We start from the raw sequence: 6000 nt of genomic DNA on the forward strand, positions 1-6000 counted from the left end.
ATTTATTGCTTGTCATTATTGCTCTGCTACAGAGATGCCTGATGCTGCCCCGCTGATCCAAACACTCTTTCTCCCACGCACGCACAGAAATTGCCCCTTGGCAGGTTTGCCTAAGGAGTTACTGAGGAACCAGCTGCTTCTCTCCAGATTTGCAGCACCCGGGGGTTTCTCCCTCTCATGCACTAGCTGCTGAGCCTACCCCTCCTCTCCTGTCCCTGGGCTGGACGGGTGAGTGGCAGGAGCAGGAGGGCGAAAAAAAAAGTACTTTCCAACTCACCTAGGAACATCCACCCAAAACTCTGCTCCAGAAAGCCATCAAGTGCATTCCTCGGCAGGCACCCATGTGCCAGGCAGGGGTGAAAAGGGGCAGAGACCTTTCCCAGCCCTCCTGCTCTTGCCCTCTGCCAGTCCACCTCTCCAGAGCTCCTCACGGGGATGCCCACTCGGGGTCGGCTCCCACCGGGGCTGCGTGTGCCTTGCACACAAACCCCGTCGCCCCTCTATACTTTGGTTTCCCCGGTACCTGTCACAAAGAGGCGCAATAAAACCTCTCCGGAGGCAACGGTGTGCCCGGGACCCGCGTTTGGGTAACCTGGCCGGAGATCCCGGCAGTGTTGACTCAGCGGCTGCTGCAGCTACGGGTGGACAGACACCAGGAGCAGGGGCATCACAGCCACGGGTGGACAGACAGACACCAGGACTGGGGGCATCTCTCCACAGCTGGAAAATTCCAGTCTGGGAGTGGGACGTTGCTCCTCTGGAAGGTGCCCGGGCCGGGGGTGGGGTGGGGTGCAAGGACACGGGCTCCCCGTGAACCGCGGAGCCGGTTCGGGCGCTGAGCACGGATGAAGTTTGGGGACCCAGCTGCTGGTCGCTGGGCAGCGTACCCCCTTCCCCGCGCCAAGCGCTGGGCGCCCGGGGGACCGCAAGGTCACCCCTGCGTCCCCGGCGCTCTCCTCCACCCCCAAAACCCCGGTACCCGCGGGGGCTCCCGCTTACCTGGCGAGATGCGCCGGTCACGGCGGAGATGCCGGGGCGCCGGGCGCGGGGCGGCACCGCGCCGGGGGCAGCCGGGGGAGCATCGCCCGCCGCCGGGCGCGGGGGTGTCCTCCCTGCCGCGGTGGCAGCGGCACCGGGACCGGCACCGGCACCGGGACGGGCACCGGGACCGGCCCGTCGGCGCTGCCGGCGGATGGCGGCGACCGCCTTCAGACGGCGCCGGCGATGCGGCTGCGAGCGGCGCGGAGCCGATTTAAGGCCACCCTGTGCCGGGGGTGGGGGGAGCGCCGAGGGCCGCCCGCAGCCGGCTCCTGCGCGCCGCGCATCCCGCGGGGCCACCTTAAGCGGGGAAGGGGCGAGAGCGGAGCCGGCGAGGGGGGAAGGAGCGGCGGGCAGGCGACCCGAGCCGGGGGCGGGGGGGGAGGCGAGCGGGGCCGGGCACCGCCGCAGCGCTGCCCCCGCCGCCCGGAGCGCCGCGCCCGGGAGCGCCGCGCCGCCCAACGCGGGGCCGGGGTCGGCAGGGGGGCGGGCGGGCAGGGGCCGGGCGCGGGGCCCTTTCCCTCGGAGCGGGGAGGTTCCCCTTCCCCGGGCCCGGCAGGTGCGCTCCCCGCTGAAGGCGAGGGGGTGGGATTTTTTATTTTGTCTGTCCCGGGGGGCTCGTTTAGCTGCTAACCGGGTGCTGGACTGAATTCTGGCTCCCCGCCGAGGCTCCAGCTGCTCCAAGCAGGAGCCACCCACCACCCCTTAGGGAGCGGGAGGGTTGCCTAACGATAAGGCACCCTACGGGGCACGGCCCGAAGCCGGGGGCCGCGATGCTTCTGGGCTTTGGCATCCCCGCACCGCTGCCGTGTGCCTCAGTTTCCCTTCTAGCGCTGAGGTAGGCAAGGAGTGCCAGTGCAAACGCTTCCCACCGCAGCAGCCGGCCGCTGGGTGATTTCTTGCGTTGGCCACATGCGCGGCCACAGCCAACGCTTTGTCCGGCAGCCTCTGCCTAGGAGCAGATTATTGTGGGAGCAGAAGACGGGCCCGCTTCGGTTTTCCCCTGCCTGCCTCCCCTATGAGCTGTGTCTCCCGGCCATACAGTCACCGTGCTGCTCGAAGGGGTGCGTGTGGAGCAACTCTTCAATCTCTCAGCTGGGGCTGAACGCACAGAGGGCAGAAGGAGAAGTGAGGGCTGTCACAGCTCAGCCCTGCTCTAGGAGACTTCCTTCCAGCCTTCTCCCCTTCACATAGGGCTGGGCAGCACACGTTTGTCCCCCGCTTACTCTCCCAAGGGTTGTGACTGCCACATCCCAGGATTTTCTCCTGAAGAGGTTGCCACAGCTTTCAGCAAACCATGAGGCACAGAAGGTAGCACAGTCCCAGGCTCAGGTGGGGACTTGTTGATCAAGTTTGGCTTCAGGTAACAAAGCTCCTGCTGTGGGATGTGCTAAGCAGGGCAAAATGTTTTGAAATCCTTGGCTGGAAAGTGCTCTTGGAGAAGAACAAGGGAAGTCTGTCTTCTTGGGTTAGCTGGCAGGTCTCAGCCACGTTTCTGGAGCAGGTGTTGCTGAAAACACCTCAGAAAGGCAGCCATCAAATGACATTTTACAGCCCAAATGACATTTACAAAGTGCAACACACAGGCGAACCCAACACGCAAAGCAGCAGGTGTGTGCATGCCAGTGCCTTCGCTCACCTGCTTCTCCCCTTACTAAAGGGATGCTCTGAGGCAGACGTGTTCAGCCCCCGGCAGGACCTGCTGCCATGCTCACCGCTGCTGCGCTCACGGCTGTGCAGACCCGCTGGCTGCATCCTCACGCGCCTCTCCCTTGGCCAGAGCGGGACACAAATCGCCGCTTGCCTTCACCAAGTGTGTTGAGGGCTGGCACTGTCCTGCCCTGCCATCTCAGGCTCCCCTCACTAGGAGGAAGCCATCTATCCAACCATCCATCCATCCACCCGTCCACCCACCCACCCAGCCATCCTCAGTTTTGGAGGCATAAAGTCCCCAGGTTGTACGGGTGGCCCAGAAGAGTCCTGTGCGTTCAGGGCTGAAAGCCAGCGTGTGGGTGTCAGGAAATGGCGAGACGCTTCCCCACAGATGGCTCAGCAGAAGCCTGAATTAATCCTGCACTACCGGCAGAAGCATTACACTGATCCAAAAGTTAGCTAGCTGGGGTGCTCCAACTCCACAGCACCTTGATTTTAGGCAAACCCGCAATAAAGAAATTGATTGCCTCCCCCTGCAAGGCGCCAAGTCGCTTGGCATCCCTATGGGACGGGCAGAGCCATTATCCTCCTTCTGTGGCCGGGGAAGGGACTTGTGGAGGAGGTAACTGACTGATTATTTGCCACAGACAACTTGCGTGGTCAGTGAGTTGGACCCAAGTCTTGGGTGAATGCTCTAACCCTGGGACACCTCTAGGAGAGGTTGGTTAAAAAGGACTTTGACTCCTAGGGATCTCTTCCAAGTGCAAAGGCAGGAGGAAGAGATCAGATCCAAGACTGCTGGCAACTCCGGAAGCTCAAACCACTCAGGCTTTGCTTACTCATGCTCCAGGCTCTCCCTTTTTATGTCCACAACCTTTGACATGACTGTTTCACTGCTACACACAGAGACACAGTTTGGGCAGCGCATCCCACGGTTGGACTGGAGGGGCTGAGGGTCAGCACTGCAGGAATATGCTCCCCCCACCTGGTCAGAGCTGGCTTCTGGCACAGGCAGCACACTTCTGAACTGAGACTCAGGTCTGGGGGAAGGTGGGTCTGTGCAGAGCCATTTCTCTTGGCTAGAGCAGCCAGAGTAGATTTTTTTGGAGGGGACAGTGGGGTATCCAGTGTACCATAACCTTCCTTATCCCTCCTGAAAGCACTGCCTGGGGCAGTCTGTGTTCCCAGCCACATGGCAGTGGAGTTGCTGCACTGGCAAGACCTTCCTCCTTCCACCGCCACCACGGCTGTGTCCAGCCCAGACAAACGCAGCAATCCGCGCTCCAGTGTTCCGGGTGGCAGCTCTCCGCTGGTAAGATGTGCCTTCCTAGGCCACCTGCCCCTCTCTCTGCCCACACTTCCTCCTCTGAAAGTACAACATGATGGGAAAAGCTCCATGAAATCTCCCTCCTGAGGTCGCCACAATGCTAAACTCCTTCCCAAGTGGCAAGTGCTTCGAGATCCTGGACGAGATGCTGCTGGAAAGGATAGCTTACTGTTGCAATCTGTACACAATTTATTCCTGCAGTTTGCTTTGCTTGCTTTTTCACTGCCATGCCCTAAGGGGCCTGATGCTGTGTCAGCCTTAAGGCAGACCCACAGACTGCATCCCTGAGTCTTGCAGCAGTAAGTCATAGGAGAGGAAACGCGGTGGAAAACGTTCACTGACTCGTGCTGCAAGGGAGTAAGCTGTGCCTCCGCACTGTGAGCCTCCCGAGGTCTTACTCCATCTGGGCTGAGTGGCTGCAGCTGCTCCTCGCTCTCCTGGCTCATCGCTCCTGCTGCTGCTCCTACGAGCAATGCATGGCACTGTGAGTGTCTTGAGGCACCTTGTAGGACTGGGGGAGTGTGTTTTTCATGCTTCCCACCCTCCCTTTTGCCAAGGGATTTGGCTACAGGGTGGCAGGGACCTTGACAGTGTCCTCTGCTGTGGGCAGGTGTGTGATGCTGTGCTGTGGGTACCCATCTGTTAGGAGGGGCGCTGAGAACTTGCCTCTTCATTGCACTCAAAGCAGGGGAGAAGCAAGCAGAGGGGTTGCGGGTTCCCGGCTGGCACGGTGTATTTCACAAATACAAAGCTGATGTGTTTCACCAACAAAAGGTGAGGAAGAGCCGCCAGCAGCCCGGGAAGAGGGCAGAGAGAGGATGTGGGGGCGGGAAGGAAACCAGATGAAAAGGTCAGTCAAGAGTCATGCCCGCAGCTGACACAGCCCGTAAAGCATTGCTAGGGAGTGGCATCACACTGCCTCTGTAAATACGAATCTCAAAACACAGCAAGCGCTTAAGTAAATGAAAGCTTCCCTGTGAGCTGAGGAGGTGGTACCCCCTTTCTGCTGAGAGTGGGGTTGAGCCCTGGAGAAGACAATCGATTCCCTCAAAGTCATCCCTGAAATCCATGTCTGAGGGATGTGATGAGACCCCAGTGGTCTTGTCTGCCAAGCCCCTGGTCAGGCAACAGCCTGATCATATTTTCACAGAGTCTGTTGAGCTAGCTATCTTCTGCCTAGCCACCCCCGATGTCTCTGGGACAGACACCACCCCCCCCAACTTTTCTTCCCAGCCTTCTGGATGTGGTGAAGGAGTGACAGCAGGAGGTGGGGAGGGGGCTCAGGTGCATCTCTCCCAAGGTCCAAAGCTGTGGCAATGCCTCTCTCTCTCCTCATTGTAAATCTGCCTCAGAAGATGTGTGACAGAAAAAGCAGTCCTTGATCTAAAACCTGCCATCCTTTGAAGAGCCTGTGCTTCAGCGAAGCAGCCGGCAATTGCTGCCTGAAGAAAGCTGAAAAGCCGCTCTGCAAGCTCTGCAGTTTCATTTCTCTCCCTCTTGAAGCACCAGAACTGTACACTAATCAAGCTATTTCTGCTACAAGCTGGGGAGGAAAGAAAGAGAGATTGTTAGTGTTATTGCTATTTTTAAATACTTTGCAGGCTCTTGAATAGGATGATGATGGGGGCCGCGTAAGGACCCAGACAGAGACAGATTGATGTGTGGTAAGCGCGTCTGTTATTCTTCAGTTGGGAAGCAGCTCTTTCGGCAGTGCAACTCCAAAGGTGCGGCAGGGAGCCGCTGTGAGGGCTCAGCTCGCAGTCTCTGACAGGGCTCCGGCTCAGCGCTCCCAGGGCTCTCTGCCTCCTTCCTAGCCATCTGTGAGGCACCGTTACTGCAGAGGGGCTCCAAGTTTGCAAAAAAACCCTGGGAATCATCTTGCAGTTACGCAGCATGCGTAAGGGTCGCTGCGTGCATGCCGGAGCCTTCACGCTCCTTCTGTGTGGGTTAGGCAATTGCCTGCCTCCACACGTGCCTTGCAC

The sequence above is a fragment of the Pelecanus crispus genome, chromosome 1, assembly GCF_030463565.1.
Source record: "Pelecanus crispus isolate bPelCri1 chromosome 1, bPelCri1.pri, whole genome shotgun sequence".
In the NCBI taxonomy this organism is placed as follows: Eukaryota; Metazoa; Chordata; class Aves; order Pelecaniformes; family Pelecanidae; genus Pelecanus; species Pelecanus crispus.